General features: G+C 36.1%; 1 protein-coding gene across 4 annotated transcripts in view; it reads left to right on the top strand.

Moving 5' to 3' along the window:
* Positions 1-3,591: 3,591 nt before the first annotated feature.
* The window catches only part of PDC (phosducin), a 36,023-nt gene continuing 21,100 nt past the window's right edge, over positions 3,592-18,514 (top strand). For 2 of the 4 annotated variants that reach the window (XM_007480971.2, XM_007480972.2), the window contains exons 1-2: positions 3,592-4,070; positions 10,739-10,912. The gene's annotated coding sequence lies outside the window, so the exon portion shown is untranslated. The remainder of the gene's footprint in view (positions 4,071-10,738; positions 10,913-18,514) is intronic. The other 2 variants (XM_001375885.5, XM_007480973.3) reach the window with 1 other exon arrangement.

Raw genomic sequence — 18,514 nt, 5'->3', positions numbered from 1 at the left:
TAATGGTAGATGCAATACTCTTTCCTTCTGGAATATCATATTCCAAATCCTTTTGGTCCTTCAATGTGGAAACTTCCAGATCTTATGTAATACTGACTGGGACTCCATGATATCTGAATTATTTCTTTCTGGCCACTTACAGTATTTTCTCCTTGGTCTGGAAGCTCTTGAACTTGGCTTTAATATTCTTGGGAGTTGCATTTGGGAATTGATTCCAAGAAGTGATCTGTGAATTCTTTCAATGTCTATTTTGCCCTCCTGTTCAAGAGTATCAGGGCAGTTTTCTTGGAAAATTTCTTGTAATATGATGTCTAGGATTTTTTTTTTGTCATGACTTTCAGGTAGTCCAATAATTATCAAATTATCTCTCTTGGATCAATTTTCCAGGTCAGTTGGTTTTGCAATGAGATATTTCATATTTTCTTCAATTTTTTTCATTCTTTTTAATTTTGTTTTATTGTTTCTTGATGTCTCATGAAATCATTAGCTTCTACTTGCCCAATTCTAATTTTTAAAAACTGAATTTCTTCCATGATTTTTTGATCCTTCTTTTCCATTTGGTTCATTCTACTTTTCATAGCACTCTCTTCTTCATTGGACTTTTTTGCCTGTTCTTCCAGTAGGTCAATTCTGGTTTTTATTCTACTTATTTCTTCGTTTGATTTCAGTGTCTCTTTTTCCATTTGAAAAGTTTTACATTTTAAACTATTTTCTTTTTTGCATTATTTTCATGTCTTTCCCCCCATTTTTCTTGTCTTATTTGATTTTTGAACTCCTTCTTTAGTTCTTCCAGAGCTTGTGACCAATATCAATTTTTGGGGGAGATTTTGCATATGTTTGCTTGTTTCTCACCATCTCCTATTGCTTCTGTTTGTTGCTCTTTTTTCCCCATAGAAATTTTTAAGGGTCAAGATTTTTTTTTTTTTGGCTGTGATTTGCTCATTTTCCTGCTCAAGGACTGGGAGATCTGCAAGTTGCTAGCCATTTCTGTCTTAGCTTCTGGCACACAGGGTTTTGCCCTGGGGCTATCTTCATTGCCACTTCAGAGGCTTGATTATACCCAGTGCTATGGAGCTCCAAAGCTCACTTCCAGAGTCTGGGATTTCTTAGGATGGGCCTGAGGTTCTCTTTTGTTGATGTAGCCTATGTCCAAGAATCCCATAGTTGCTTAGTTCTTGGTTCTGTGACTAGCATAGTAGGGGTTGGGGGTTGGCCTGCACTTTTCCTTGTGCAGTTTTTACCCTGGTTTTACTTTATATTGTTGAAATCCACTCTCTCTGCCTACCTTTCACATTGTGTTCAATGGAAGAGTCCCTTCACTGATCCTGCTTTAACTCCTGTCCTTCTGAGGTGCCTTTTAAAGATTGGTTTGGAAGAATATTCAGCACAGTTTCAGGATTTCACTGCTCTTGTGGCACCATTTTAGCTCTGACCCCCTGAAAATAATTTGAAATGGAAGGTAGTAGCAGTTAAGGGCGAATGGGGAGAGGATAGGGAAAGGTTTACCGGGAAAGGTAAGACTTGAGCTGAGTCTTGAAGGAAGCAGAAAAGTCAGGAGGTAGAAATGAGGGGGGAGATAGGGGAGCAATCTAGACATGAGTAACAACCAATATAAAATCATGGAGAAAAACTGGATGTTATATTCCAGGAACTATGAGCAGTTCAATGTTTCTGGATAGTAGAATACATAAAGGGACTAAGGACTTAAGAAGGCTAGAAAAGGGACCCATATGTAAGGGGAAGAAAGGCAAAGTAATATAGCCAAACATAGAAAGAAAAGCAAGGGAAGGACATTCAGTTGGCGGAGACCAGGTCTTCATGAGGGTTTGTGACAGAAAGAAGACCAAAATGAAGTGGTTTGTTCACTAGGGAATGAGAATTCCAGAGGGCACAATAGAAGGAACAATCAAGATTGTAGTAGGGCATGGGTTGAATAAAAATGAAGAGGATTAGAGTTAGTTAAGCAGGCATTAGGAGTTGAAGATATTTTGTTTCTTATGTGATCCATGGTTGAGTAACACAATGATAGGGAGAAAAATAAGGTGATGGGAGATGTTTAGCTATAAGGTGAATAGTAGATGGCAGGTAAGTAATAATGCTTGTATTTTTGAGTGGTTATTGTTGGCAAGAACCAAAGGAATAATATCTTCATTATTCCTACCTTTTCCTTCTATGTTCTTAGAAAGGAGCAATTGGCAAAGTTGACAAACAAGGAAAATAACAATTGTTGGAGGCAATGTGGAAGAATAGCTACTCTGGAATGCAATTTGGTATTATACAAAAATTATTAAGCTCTGAGAACCTTTTGATACTATTACTTGTCCCATGTTGAAGTGCCCAGTTATTGATCCCAAGGATGAAACAAAGACCAACAATGTAACACACAGGAGGGAGTTTATTAAACTAACTGCAGTTTGGGCTCAGCACTCAAAAAAATGGCTGGGCCCTGAGTCTGGGGTTTGCAGGCTTTTTATACCCTTTTATGGTAGAGGGGAGTGCACAGGAATTCCTGGGGTGGGAGAGAGTGAACAGGAACTCCTGGGGCTAGGGTCCTTATCAGTTAGTGTCATTATCAGTTCCTGGAAGGGGGGGAGTGACAGGAACTCCTGGGGTCAGGGTCCTTATTAGTTCCTACCACATTCCAGGGTATGGTAACTGGTTACTGCAGAGGCTCTAGGAGGTCAGGGAAGAGGTTTACAGGGAATGGCAACTTGCCTCCAGGGGCTCTAGGGGCGAGGGGATCAGGGAAGGGAATAGGAACTGGTTCTTCAATGTGTCAGAAATTTAAAGAAGAGAGAAAGGATCTATATGTTCAAAAAAACTTACAGCAGCTCTTTGCATGGCAGCAAAGAGCTGGGAACAAAGTGGGTGGCTGAATAAAATATAGCAGATAAATATAATGGAATATCACTATGCTATAAGAAAAGAGGGGGCAACTAGGTGGCTCAGTGGATAATCATGCCTAGAGACAGAAGGATCTGGATTCAAATTTGGCCTCAGACACTTCCTAGCTGTGTGACCATGGGTAAGTCACTTAATACAATTGCCAAGCCCTTATTGCTCTTCTGCCTTGATTCTAAAATGAAAGATAAGGGTTTAAAAAAAAGACAAAAGAATAAGATTCAGAGATACCTGGAAAGGTTTCTCTGAACTGATGTAAAGTGAATAGAATCAAAGAATAATTATTTTTACAATGACTACAATAATGTAAAGAAAAACAGCTCTGAGGAATTTAAGAACTATATTAATGCAATAATCAGTCTTTTGCTGAACTAAAAGCTCAGGAGATATTTTCAGACTCAGCTGATGAGTATTTTTGTTTTCTGTGGCCATACTTATTCATTTCAAACGATGGCTTTTGCCTTTTTTCTGTTCAGTAGTGAAGAGAATGGAGGGTAAAGAGCAAAAAAAAAAAAATAGAAGGAAAAAATGTTAATGAGCCATTAAAAATAGACCCAAAAAGTGCAGAAGGCATTTCAGAAAGAGACAAACAGGGCAGTGTTGTAACTCGCATTTATATTTGAATTTTACATAAAATCTGCACATGATGAAATAAAGGCAAACTAAAGTTCATTCTTTCATAGACAATCTCCTGTTTTGTTTTTCTGTACATGTTGAAATGTTCATATTTGTTGACCTTTATTAAGTTAATAATTTTTTAAGTTATCTAAGAAACTAGTGGGAATAGGAGAAGTAGGAAAAGCAGACATGCATTGTGGAATGTCTTACATAACAAATCACTAGTTAGTTTCTTGACAGGACAGACAATGCCTGACCAAAGGAAGGATGTGGGAAGATAGAGATACAGCAGGCCTGAGTTTCTGAATACACCAAAGCAAAACACTTTTGGAACCAGTCAAGCTTCTGGGGGAGGGGAAAGGAGGAAGTAAACAAGCTAGAATTAGAAAAATCCGCATCTTATTAAGAGGAAGAAACAAAGGAAAAAACAAAGAATCATCATCTTCAGAATAAAAACTCTGTAACAGAAGAAATATTGAAGCACATAATTCTGTAAGAATCAGAAGAACTGACCAGAAAATGAACTATTAAAGAAGACAAGTATACAACAGGTAATGGAAAAACAATTTTAAAAATAAGAGTATTGGATTCATAAGAAATATTTGTGAAATGTCAATTGATAGTTTCTTGGTTTTATTTGATGATTGGAGAAAATGTATAAACATCATTTTATAATAACTATGATTCAAATTAAGTTGGTCTGTGAATGCACTTTCTAAATATTAAGTATAAATATAAATTCAAATTATTTAAGTGCAGAATATGCAAATTGAGAAGAACTTCAGAGACTAATTAATACAACCAACTTCTCTACAAAAAAAAAAAACAAAACCCTTCTCCATCATATCTAATATATCTTCTTACCTGAAAACCTCCAATAAGGGGAGGAGATCCTCTATTTACAGGGATATCCCATTCCATTTAAAAACTAGTTCTAATTGTTAAAAAATTTTCCCTTGCTTTGATTTTTATGTTAGATATTATATTAGATTTATGTTATATGTAGATTTATATTAGAATATTAGATTTTTTTAAAAACTCAAGTATACTTTGAACTCGAGTCTAAAAATGACTTTATAGTCATCTCTTATTTTATTTCTCATTATTTGATTCAGGCCAATGTTTTCGACCTTGTTAAATTCTCTTTGAACCCCATTTCAAATCTCTGGATGATAGCTATCTATGCCTCTCAGATTTGTGTCATGTGCACATTTGATCATATAAACTTTTATCCATGTCATTGAAAAAATGTTCAATAGTTTAAAACCCAACACAGATCCCTGGGACACTCCCTTGTAGACATCCTTTAAAGCTGATTTGAAACCTTTTGAGTCCAGTCATTCAACTAATTCTACATCTTCCTAAATTTGTGATCACTTTTACTCTACATCTCTCCATATTGCCTATAAGCATAACAAAAGAAATTATATTCTTATGCCTGTTCATAATATGCCTTCACTCTGGTCATATCATCCATGACACTTGTCTTTTTTAAAAATTCTTCTTTTCTGTCTTCGAATCTATACAAAGTGTCCATTTGAAGGCAGAAGAATGGTGAGGGCTAAATAATTGAGGTTAGTTGATTTGCCCAGGATCACACAGCTTGGAAGTGCCACATTTGAACTCAGGTCTTCCCAGCTCCAGTCCTGGCACTCTATCCATGATGCTACCCTACGTGATCCTATGGTCTTACAATAATATGTTGACCACTGTGGGTTTTTTAAAAATTCATCATTATCCTATTGAAGTGACTTGAGAAATGGGAATATCTCGAAAAGTCAACTCATTTTCAGGTTTCCAGAAAAGTTTTAATCTTCGCTTCTTTAAATATATGAGAAATTTAACAGATACAGATTCCAAACTCACCTCAGGACTGACAAATGATATTTGACATATTTTAAAAAGTAATTTGGGATTTGTGATACTGAAAGCAAATAGTTGGGGTGTGCTGGAACAAGCTCTAACCAGCTTATGATAGCCAGTTGTTAAATTTGTAGTGTGAATTTTTTGTGTTTAGAAAATTTTTAGTGTGAACTTCAGAAATACACAATCAGCCATAAATCAGGGCTTGATTTGTTTTGTTGGTTATCTAGATTTAGGAAAAGGGTTAATAGTGGAGAATAAACTTTAAAATGTGTATACAGAGATCCTTTGTTAAAATTTACCAACACACCCCTGTGTTTTACTTTATAAACATTTCTTGAGCTTAGTGGGAGTGCAGCAGAAAGCTCAAAGAATGAAGTCTGACTGAAAGGTTGTTTACTAGTGGATGACAAGAATAATAACAATAACTGCATTTATAAGCATCTAAGATTTGCAAAAATGTAATTATCTCATTTGAGCTTCCCAACTTGTAAAGATCATAGAATCATAGGTTAAGATTTAGAAGAGATCTCAAAGGCCCCCATCCAATGCCCTCATTTTGTAGATGAAACAATTGATGCCCTGAGGGATGAAGTAAAAGGTAACAGTCAATGTTTATCTTGGAAATGTCACCCTCCCCACTCCAGATCAGATACCAGAACTTTGTCCTGTGACTGTTCAAGTGCCAGACTGAAAATATGAAAAATAACTAGATCTCAAAAGACAAAAGATAGGAAAAGGAAAGGTGTGAAGATCAAACCTGAATTTTCATGGAAAGGGGTAAAAAGATCCTAATTTGAGCAGTTTGGTTGTCTCAAAATTATTGCTGTCAGCTTATGGAAAAGATTACATTTCTTCCCACTTAAAATATAAATTAAATGTTAAAACCCAAGCTATTAATGAAGGTAAAAGAATGGCAGAATCCTCTGAGGTCTCCTCAGTCATAACAGTAATTATCCTCTGCTCTTATACTGAGATGAAAATGAAAATAGCTACCAAAGACAAATATACCTCCAGAGAAACCATGGTACAACCATGGAAATGGAGCTTCTTTTTGGTTCATTCAAGGAAAGGCTGCTTAAAAATTTTTTCTTGGCATATAGTGAACAAGATATATCCAGTCCTTCCTATTTGATCATGCAAAGTAGGGATGATGCCTGCTTTCATTCATCCCCCCATGTCATTTTTTCTGCGAGCAGGTCTCCCTATCTCATCCATGACTACCGATGGTCCAATCCCACTACTGATGGGCATGAAATATTTGATCTCTATTTCCAACCTGGGCCCATTCATTCTTCCTTAGTCAACTTGATGGGCCCTTGCTCTCACAGGGACTAATATCTGATTGAATTCAAGTACCAAATAGTCTGATCCCACTAAGCTCAAGAGATATGCTAGCCTCAGACTCTCTGGTGTCAAGGATTCTAAACATGAAACATCATCCTTGGCCCATATCCTCTGATTCTTCCAATAAACCTCAAGTTACTTCCCTTGTGTAGTCATTTCTTACAGCTCTGATTTGAATCCAAGAATTGCCTGGCTTGTCCATCAGGCTAATTAATACCTTCTCTTCTCTAAGACCTCACTAACAATCTTCTTTCCTTTCTCATTCATCTTCATTCCTTCCCTCGCTATTGGTTTCTTCCAGTTAGATAACAAATCTGGACAGGTCTCCCAATCTGATTAAAATTCTTCCTTTGACCCAGTTTTTAAATGTCCTCTCCTCTCCCTTTTACTTCTTGATTTCTTGAAAACTCAGTGTTGGAAGGCACCTCAAAAATAATCTAGTTCTGTCAGTATCTAACCATAAGTCCTCCCTAAAACATCCCTGACAAGTGATGGTCCAGTTTATACTTGAAGAGCCTCAAAGAAAAGGAACCCAGCTAGGTGGTAGAGTGGATTGGAGAGGCAGGCCTGAAGTCAAGAAGATCTAATTTCAAATTTACCTTCAGACATCTACTAGCTGTATGACCAAAACAAGTTTCTTCACCTCTATTTGCCTCAGTTTCCTCAACTGTAAAATAATGATAGTAATGATAATAATAGGGTTATTGTGAGGATCAAATGAAATTAAATTAATTATAAAGCACTTAGCACAGTGCCTAGAACATAGTAAATACTATTTTAATATGAATAGTAATAGTATTGTCAATATTATTACCTCCCAAAGCAACCAGTTCCTCTCTAATCAATAGCTGAAATTGGCTTCTTTATAAATTCTACCCCATGGTCCAAGTTCTGTTCTCTGGAGACCAGGGGAACAAGTCTCTTCCATGTGAAAAATCTCAGGCTAAAACATATCCTCAGTTCTTTGCCCTCCTCAAATGGAGCTAAGCTCCATATACCTACTAGACCTTATTCCTAGTTCTACCTTTTAGGATCAAGCAGGACAAGTCTAATTCTTCTACATTAAAAGCCCAAAGCAAGCATCCTCATCTTTTAGCAGATCCACAAATGCCTTCAGGTATAAACTATCCCTGGCTTAAAGAGAATGCCAGCCAGAGATTGCTGGAATCAGCTCTTTCCAGCACAAGTCCATTTTTAAATTTTCAGTTTGATCATTTACACTTAAAATGAGCCAATGCTGATTTTGTTTTGGTCTGATCTTAGAAATGTAATGGAGAAATTGTTAATGAGGCAGATTAAACATAAAAGAATCTACATTCTTTTTTGAGATCTGTTTGTTAAATATTTACCAGCTATAATCATAGAATTTATGCTAAAAGGAATATATAGTATCTAGTCAAACCTCTAACTCAGGAATAGCTACTAATACCATTAATATCATCTATCTGAATGCTTTCAGAGACTAGGAGCTCACTTTAAAAAAAAAAAAAGGAAGATCTCCTCATCATATTTATCCATTGCCTGAAAGGCTCAATTTTCTGGCACTTCTACCTAGAACAAATGTGACTTTGGTCCATCTGACTCTGAGTGCACTTGTTTGGCATTAGGTTCTAATTAAAGGACTCCTGAATCACAGACCTGAAGAATTGTACATGGGTCTAAATAGATGCTTCCAATTGGTTTTATTGGTTTCTTTTTCCAATTTTCACTGATTATATATACTAGTAATTAAAATAAGAGTTATAAAATTCCTTTTGCAATTAAAAAAATCTCAAGATTAAAATGAGATCATGTCTGTAGATGTGCTTTTCAATGTATGAAATATTCTTCCTTCCTTTACTGAAGGGGTAGAGGATCACAGATGTGGATGTTTATACCATCAGATAAGGGCATTAGTTAGTTTTGCTATGCTACTGTATATTTTTTTTTTAATCTTTATTACAACAGATGACTTGCTGCATAGGAGAAAGGAAGGGAACTATTTCAAAACGTACAAGGAATGTATTTAGAAATCACTATAGGGGGCAGCTGGGTAGCTCAGTGGATTGAGAGCCAAGGCAAGAGATAGGAGGTACTAGGTTCAAATCTGACCTTAGACACTTCCCAGCTGAGTGACCCTGGGCAAGTCCTTAACCCCCATTGCTTAGCCATTACCACTCTTTTGCCTTGGAACCAATACACAGTATTGATTCCAAGATGGAAGGTAAGGGTTAAAAAAAAAAGAAAGAAATGACTATAATGTAAATATAAAAGATTAAAAGGTTAGTTAATTTTAAGTGCTATCAAAATTCAAAATATTATTATCATATCCAGTTGGTTACTTTTTTATGTCAATGTATATACTATTAAGCCAGCTGGAAAATGGAGGAGTTAATTTTCAGCTTTATAAGCTAGATTAAAATTTTTTTCTAGGATTTCAAATTGCCAGGTACTCTTCCTCCCCCCCGCCCAAAAAAAAAAAATCTTTACTGTAGATTATAAGGCAGAAGAATGGCAATAGCTAGGTGGAGGCTAAATGATTTGCCCAGGGTTACAAAGCTAGGAAGTATCTGCCAGACTAAATCCAGGCCTTCTCAACTCCAAGGCTGGTACACTATCCACTGTGCTACCTAGCTGCTCCACCACCATGTACTCTTAAAGAACACAAAAATTGGGTACAAAATGATTTTTTTCCTCCTAATCTCACTTGTTGAAATTTTTTAACATTTTATTTTCCAAATTACATATAACTATTTTCAACATATATTTTCCAAAATTATAAGATCCAAATTGTCTCCTTTCTCCTTTCCCTCCTTCTTCCTAGAGTTATTAAGCAATTTAATTTGCAATATTACACATGTATTATCATGTCCATATTGGTCATTGTTGTAAGATGTAATTCTTACATCTTATATAACATGTAAGATGTAATTTAATTCTCATATAAAACCAAAACTCCAAAATAAAAACACAAATAAAACAAAGTGAATAATAATGTGCTTTCATCTGCATTCTGACTTCAATTCTTCCTCTGGAGATGGAGAGCATTCTTTGTCATAAATCTCTCAGAATTATCCTGGATCATTGTATTACTGAGAGTAACTGAGCCTACCACAGTTGATCATTCCACCATATTGCTGTTACTGTACGATGTTCTCCTAATTTTGCTTATTTTGCTCTGCAATCATTACATGTAGGTCTTTCTAGCTCTTTCTGAAATCATCCTGTTCATCATTCCTTAGAGCACAGTAGTATTCCATCACCATCATATACCACACTTTATTCAGCCATTCCCAAACTGATGGACATCCTCTCAATTTCCAATTCTTTGCCACCACAAAAAGAGCAGTTATAAATTTTTGTACAAGTAGGTCCTTAATTCTCTCTCTCTCTCTCTCTCTCTCTCTCTCTCTCTCTCTCTCTCTCTCTCTCTCTCTCTCTCTCTCTCTCTCTCTTACTTTCTCTCTCTCACACACACTCACACACATCTCTTTGGGATACAGATCAACAGATCTAGTAGTGCTATTCCTGGATCAAAGTATATGCACCTTTGGGCATAGTTCCAAATTGCCCTCCAGAATGACTGGATCAGTTCATAACTCCCCCAACGATGCATATGTCCAATTTTTGCCACATCCCCTCCAACATTTATCATTTCCCTTTGCCGTCATATTGGCAAATCTAATAGGTATGAATGGGACATTCCGAGTTGTTTCAATTTGCATTTCTCTAATTAAGAGTGATTTCAAACACTTTTTAATATGATCATTGATAATTTTGATTTTTTTCATCAAAAAACTACTTGTTCTTATTCTTTGACTATCTGTCATTTGAGGAATGGCTTCAGTTCTTATACATTTGAACTCATTGAATTTCTTACAGAGGATGCCAATGGACAATAATCACTTAAAATTGATTCCTAACAGAGATAAAAAGAATGTATGTTTACAGGAAGGCTGTAAGCTCTTTATTTCGTTGGCCTATCACTAATGGACACAGTTTGCTAATTCTCTTGTGTCAATCCTATTAGCTATTCAGAGCTATTTCTGCAAGGTTATCATCCAAGGACCTCAATCCGGGCTTAGATTTATCTGTGTGCCATAAGAATACAGTCAAAAAGAAATTCCCTTCTGCTGAAAACCATTAAAGGTATCAGTTGATCCAGTTGCGATTAGAGGCAGACAATCAAGCAAAAGGTCACCAGGTAGGTCTTTTCTTTCTTTCTTTCTTTCTTTCTTTTTTTTTTTTTGGTCACTTTAATGCGTTTTGTTTTTATGTTACATGAATTCATAGATTATATACACTTCATCAGAGGTTTCTTGTGACAAAGTCAAGCCATTAAATGTTATCAGTTATCCCTTAGATTTAACTTCAGGGGGTAAAAAGATGAACTTCTTATTACAGTGCAAAGTTATTCTTATAATCTTAAAGAGATATCTGGGACACTGAGAAGTTAAAAACCAGTAAAGTGTCTCAGAGAGGACTTCAATCTAGGTCCTCCTAACTAACTCCCAAGCTTGTAGGCAATACAGTATTCTGAAAAGCAAATGCCTGATGTTTATCTTTGCCACCTAAAACCTGTAATATTTATTGGGAAAGGAAATAGGAAGATTGGAAAACAGGGGATAAATGGGGAATAATGGGAGGTTTGTATAAGGGTAAGGAGGAGATAAGGGGAGAGAGGGAACACTGCTTGGTGAGGCAAGGGAGGGAGATGCCCCCTGCTGAGAGGAAACAGCAGGGGTCCAATAAGGACGGTTTGTCTTTGAATGACTGAAACTGAAGTTCAGTTTCCTCTATGACTAGAAAAGATAGTCCACTTATCTGACTGCAAATTCAAATAATATAAAGTTTAATAATCCAGTTGGAACTGGAGTTTTTCCTTAGCTTCAGAGTATAGGGCCAGGCCCTAGAGGCTGGAGGAGGGTTTGTCCCTCTCCCGTCTACTCTCATTGTTCTAATTCAGAATCTTAGCAATAGACAGAAAGCAAACAAGAACAATTCTAACCTTCAGAAGCCTGTGTCTTTGGGCTGAACCAAGAAGAGCATGCCACTCCAGACTGGGCTGAATAAGTTCCACTCTCCTCCAACACCAGGACCCCAGACTCCACTGGCAGGAAGGAAGTGCTAGTCACAAGACCCAACTGCCACTCCGAGTTGGCCCTTCCCCCACACAAACTGTCAGTCTTGTTTCCTTTCCACAATCGTCCCCTTTTTTGTTGTGACCTTCCCAAGGTCATATATTTATATTATAGTTACCAATTTACTAAATCTACTCTAAGGAATTCTTAGCAGGAAAATTTGGGCAAGGGTAGTTTGGGGGTTTTACAATAATTCAGTACAATAAATGTTGAACAAACTATTACAAGAAATTTGAATCTTAGTGCTAATACTACTTACTCTACGTTAACTAAAATTAATATCTTATTTACAGAAATTATTTACATATAATATAATAATATACATTGTTCCACATTATAATGTTAGTCAACTAGAAATATCTATTGATCTTTCTATTTGCCTAAGACCTTATGGAACTAACTATATACATATTAACATTTTGCATAAATATAATTTCAGATATTTGTTTATATAAACACGGTCTCTCAATATGTTAGTGATTTTGTGTTTTGTGTCTAATAGTGTTGTGTTGAATTAATACTTATCGAGTTTCTTCAGATTTCCACTTCTCATGTTGACTGATGGAACTCTTCTTTCTTCCATGTTATGTAGTGATGCATGCTATTTCCCTAATATGTGAAATTACTTTTGTTTTATTATTTCAACACACTCAATCTTACATATAAGTCTCATTTTTCATCTGTCCTCTAATATAAACAAATTTACAAGTTCAAAGTCTTAGCTGTCCATTTTAGCTTTTTTTTTCATTTCTTGTCTCTAGCATCTTTTCTTGATGCTTTTCCTCTGGGCTGGTTTAAAATCTTTTCCTCTGGAATGCTTTTCCACTGGGATGCTTTTCCTCTGGGTTGCTTTTCCTCTGGGATGCTTTTCCTCTGGGTTGCTTTTCCTCTGGGCTGGAAAGTTGTCTCAAACATTATGTGTCACTATTATTTCTTTGTGTTGTACTTTTTATGTTAATCAGTTTTTGTTTTTATTTATCAGCCCTATCTTTTGTCTAATTATCTTCTATGTCTGTTACAGTGGTGTTGAACTTTTTCTGGTTTCACATGGGAACAGTGAAACCATGAGTCTTTCCCTGCAACTTTTATAGCTGTTGGGGTAGTAAGCAATACTTCATGTGGTCCAGTCCATTTTATGTCTGTAGCCAATTTTCTATTGAAATTTTTTAAGTATACTAAGTCTCCTGGTTTGATGTTGTGCAAATTGTAATCCAGGGGTACTGTTTGTTGTATCAAGCCCATTTCATGCAATTCTGCTATTCTTGTCTGTAAAGCTTGTATATATTTTGTTAATTGACAGTCTAGTTTGTGAGAAGTTCTACGTCAGAGAAAGGAAGATGTGATAGGAGCATTACATTGTTTTCTTCTTCCTTTTGTTTTGGATAGGGTATATGATTTTCTTGTACTGCAAATTTAGTGTCTCTATCCACTTTATCCACTTCCACATACTTTTCACAAAGTTCTTCGTAATTCTTAACTCCCAATGCTGCCAGCATTTCTTCTATTGTGATTGTGTAGTTTATTTCCTTAACTAACTCTTCTGACTGGATCGTTTGTTCTTGATTTGAGTTGTTAATGTAATTATCTGTCTTTCCCTCTTGTAAAGCTTTGTGATCTTGATCGTAAGGTTTGATATATTCATAAGGTTCTTGGTCTTCTTCATTTTCTGAATCAAACATTATTGAATATAGTGATTCTGTGTGATTTATGTCTTGCATTGACTCTTGCTTGGTGATCTCTATATTCCCCAAGTCTTTTGCAAGCTCCTTAACTTGGATGTAACTTGTGATTTGGCTATCTTCAGGAGGTGTTTTTAAAACAGATTTAGTTGCTCCTGTATCAATAAGAGCTGGGTAGATCTCATTACCCACTTTTATCATGACCCTTGGTTCTGTGTTCTCATTTTATTGGCACACTTGGACCATAGGTACCTCTATTTCTATTTTGTTCAAATCCCAGTTTTGTTCTTCATCTACAGACTTTTCTTGTTGCTTTAAACATTCATTTTGCAATTCATCATCAGTTTGCAATAGAATTGCATTATCATGGAGACTTAAGGATGGCATAACAATGTTTGTATTTGCTTTTTCTTGTGTAGTTACTTTTGGTTGGAATTCTTCTGCATAAGGATTTAAGGTTGACTTTTCTATTATATCATTGGTATTTTCTTTTGTAATATAATCCCTGCTTTCCATGCCATTGTCTCCAGGAGGTCTGCTAATTTGAATGTTTTCTGTTATTGCATTTTCCTCCCCATTGGACCCTTCTATTGTTAGCTCATATGCTTCAATTAATTCATTTACAGTTTGTGTATTACAGACTGTTGCCACTTTTGTTCCTTCTTCTTTCTTTGTAGATTGTTCCACTGTTCCAAAAATTTTCTCTTTAATCTCTGTTACATCATCATCTAATTGGATTTCTTCTTCTATCTGTTCTTTAGTTTTATTTTGTGCTTTTGGCACCCCAACATTCTATCTGCATGCATTCTCCTTCCTTTTCATTTTTCCTTTTTCCTTTCCCATTTTTCCTTTTTGATGTTACCCCATGTACCTGGCTTCATAACTGACTTTGTTTGGCAGCACCTGAGACTATTTGCGAATAACGTGGTTTTGCTCCTTGTTGGATGTACCTCTCCATGGTTTCTAAATTTGGTGCTTGCAATGAATTTTTGCAATTACAATCACAACATTTTGCATTTGTTTGTGTATTATTGCTGCTATACTTTACATTGCTTTTCCAAGACCTCGGTTTGTTATTAGCTTGGAATAATTGTGCCCTTAAATAACAATCTCGAACCATGTGACCTATTTTTCCACAGAGGAAACACCTGGGTAAATTTCTCCTTTGATTGCTTTGTATGTAATTTCTTGTGGGTTTGTACCATTGCAGAGTGGCTAGATTTTTTATTTCTTCAATTTCTTTACATTTACTTGTGCTATTTGCCTCCTTGAGCTTGGCTTTAAGCTCTTTTATTATTTCATTCTTTTCCTCTAGCATTTCTTTATGACCTGAAAATATGTAAGTTGCAGTTTTTCTTAAATCTTCCAGACTTAGTGTTTCCCAATCTGGGCATTGAAGTTTAAGATATGATCTAATAGGTGTGTTACTGCCTTTCACAAATTGTCTCCTTATGTGTTGGAGATTTTGTTCTGTTAAATTTTCAAATCCAAGCACATCCTCTGCTACTTCAATCACTCTATCGAGCAACTTTGATGGATGTTCCCCACTCTCCTGTCTCAATTTCTCAAATTTTCCCCAAGTATCTGGTCTTTTTGAAAACCTTTTCATTGCTTCTAATAAGTCTTCTCTGGCCTTTCTTAGATAACGTAGATTTTCATTATTAGATAACTCTAAATCTGTTCCTTCCTCTGGCCATGATGTTAAATTTGGATTTTTTCTAGTTTCATCAAGGAATTGTTGTTTTTCCCTTTTTGAAAATAATTCTGAGAGAAGAATTTCAGTGTCCTGGAAATCTGGATCAGAAAGCCTAATTGCTCTTTTAAATTCTTTTAAACATCTGATTGGTTCTGAAAAGCAGGAAGGCATCCATCTTTACAGACTTTCAAGGTCAGCTGTTGTAAATGGTTTATGTGTTTTAATATGAATTATGCCGCTATCTGGTTGTAGGCTTGTTTGATCTCTTAGTGGCAATATTGGTATTCCCCCTTCAGCCCCATCTGTATTTTCTTGCTGAACTACATTGTTATTTTTAGGTATGTCTTGTTGTGTGTTAATACCTTTGCCACATTGTATCTCTTCACTCAGTTGCTTCATCATTTCCTTTAGTTGCATCATCTCCTCTTTTATGGCTAAAATCATCACAGCCATTTCATTATCTTTTGCTTTTTTCCCAAAATTTAGATGCACACCTTTTTTTAGGGCATAGTATAATTTGGTTAAGAAGAATAATGCTCCAGCATATGTGGGAATGAATGAAATCAAGCGATACATACTTATATTCAGCCATTGCAAACTTTCCTAGATGCTAAGCAGAAAATAAATATAATCCAGAATCGTGACAAACAATAAGTCAAAAAACATATAAAAGAAATATGCAATCCAGGCTAGATTACCCATGGCAAGTAATAGTTTCTTTGCCGTCTTGTATCTTGAAAAGCCTTTTGCAACAGAAAAAAAAAATTAAGTCTGGCCCTTTAAGAGTTGCCTCCTCCCTTCAGGAGGAGTGGTTTCTTTTGGGCGTGGTATCACTAGGCAGATTAGTTGTACTCAGCACTGCTCTCAAAATGGTTACTTTTCACAGTCACACAGGCTTTTGAAATGTATGCAGGCCCAACTTCTCTGAAACCTCCAACTGACTTTTTTTTTTCCAAATTCTTGACAAAAATAGGTTGGAAAACCTGGCTGGCTCACCAAAAACTGTAATATTTATTGGGAAAGGAAATAGGAAGATTGGAAAACAGGGGATAAATGGGGAATAATGGGAGGTTTATATAGGGGTAAGGAGGAGATAAGGGGAGAGAGGGAACACTGCTTGGTGAGGCAAGGGAGGGAGATGCCCCCTACTGAAAGGAAATGGCAGGGGTCCAATAAGGATGGTTTGTCTTTGAATGTCTGAAACTGAAGTTCAGTTTCCTCTATGACTAGAAAAGATAGTCCACTTATCTGACTGCAAATTCAAATAATATAAAGTTTAATAATCCAGTTGGAATTGGAGTTTTTCCTTAGCTTCAGAGTATAGGGCCAGGCCCCAGAGGCTGGAGGAGGGTTTGTCCCTCTCCCGTCTACTCTCATTGTTCTAATTCAGAATCTTAGCAATAGACAGAAAGCAAACAAGAACAATTCTAACCTTCAGAAGCCTGTGTCTTTGGGCTGAACCAAGAAGAGCATGCCACTCCAGACTGGGCTGAATAAGCTCCACTCTCCTCCAACACCAGGACCCCAGACTCCACTGGCAGGAAGGAAGTGCTAGTCACAAGACCCAACTGCCACTCCGAGTTGGCCCTTCCCCCACACAAACTGTCAGTCTTGTTTCCTTTCCACATCTAGGAACTAACTCCCAAGCTTGTAGGCAATACAGTATTCTGAAAAGCAAATGCCTGATGTTTATCTTTGCCACCTAAAACCATCTATGTTAATTGGTCTCCTCTAGAATTAGAGTGTCCTATTTCAATTAATCAAATGTCTGAAGATCTTTAGCATGGCAATAGATAAAGCTTTAGATTTAATTTGGAATTAGATTTGGACTTTTGGAATCCTCTGTTCACAATAGGAGGTTGGGATGGGGCTGGGGGACTAGAAGCATTGTTAGTCGAAAGGCTCTTGGATCCAGGGTCATTTGAGCTATCTCCATCAAAGAGGTAGTAGCAAGAACAAGAAAGAGGGGAGAAAAAGGCAGTTTTCTCAGGGATTATCCCACAAAACTTTCTTTGTGGTCAAAAGCAAATCCAAATATAATTGGGAAACATTTAACAAAATAAATTAAAATTCAATACAATACAATGAAGATGATACTAATTTTAAATATTTAATATTTTTACAAAATGTTTAAATTTAAATATGTAAAATAAAAATATTTTTAAAAACTAGATATTTAAATAAAATTAATTTAATTTTGGTCTTCTAAGTCAATCTGCAGCCCACAGAGATCCATTTCTATTTGTTTGACACCATTGTATTGGTCCTACTTTATCATGGCACAAGAAAAGATCAACTGTTAGAAAATGTGCAAAAAAAATGTAAACCATTTGTCAGACTATCTATGAGACCTAATTGAGAAGCAGCATGGTACAATGGAAATAGACCCTGAAGTCAGAGCACCTGGATTGAAATCTCTGCCTCCCACTATTACTACTCCCTGGTATCTGTGCAAATCATTTAACCTCACCCTGCTTCAATTTTATCATCTATAAAATGAAGGGATTGGGTTAGATGACCTCTGAGATTCCTTTTAGCTCCTTTTCATTTCTTTTGTAACCTCTGGGGATACCTGAAATAAAGTTGCTGAAAACTTGAAAGAGAAAACTACTAAGCATCCTTTGATGTGTCTTGAATTGGGTAAGAGATCTTCTCTTTCCCCTTCTTCCCTGGATTTTCTCAGAAGTGATTATTATTAAGCACTCCATTTTATTAGACCTACAGAACTAGCTCTAACAACATTTTCAGTATGAATTGTGAAAGTAGCTGAAGCAGGGTTCTTCCATTGTTTTGCAAGATACCATTTTAATCTGCAGAATCAGCTTTTATTTATAACATCCCCTTTGAAAGAAATATGGCCCAGACCAAAGCAAACCGTTCTTCATTTAATTTTCTTAGTTTTTAAAAGAAAATGTGGATTCTTTTTCCACAACATGACAAATATGGAAATGTTTTTTGTCCAAGCATAAATATAACCTATATCAAAGATTACCATCTTGGGGAGGAGGGAGAGGAGGAAGGGAAGGAAAGAATCAGAGACGCAAAATGTTAGAAAACAGATGCCAAAAAGTGTTTTTTATATATAGTTGGAAAATAAAGGGGAAAAATAAAAACGTGACATCACAGATGACTTACACTTGAGAGTTAGCTACATCCCAGCAAAGGAGCAATCCAACAAGCTGGAATCTGTATGATATATTGCAAAAGACACTCCACGGTGACTTTCTTTTGCTAGAATTTAGTTGAATATCACATAGAAGAGAAAAAGTTGTTTGCAGGATGAATACAAG

Source organism: Monodelphis domestica, chromosome 2 (assembly GCF_027887165.1).
Source record: "Monodelphis domestica isolate mMonDom1 chromosome 2, mMonDom1.pri, whole genome shotgun sequence".
NCBI classification, from domain to species: domain Eukaryota; kingdom Metazoa; phylum Chordata; class Mammalia; order Didelphimorphia; family Didelphidae; genus Monodelphis; species Monodelphis domestica.
The sequence above is the reverse complement of the archived record's forward strand: the minus strand, read 5'-3'. Positions and strand labels throughout refer to the sequence as shown.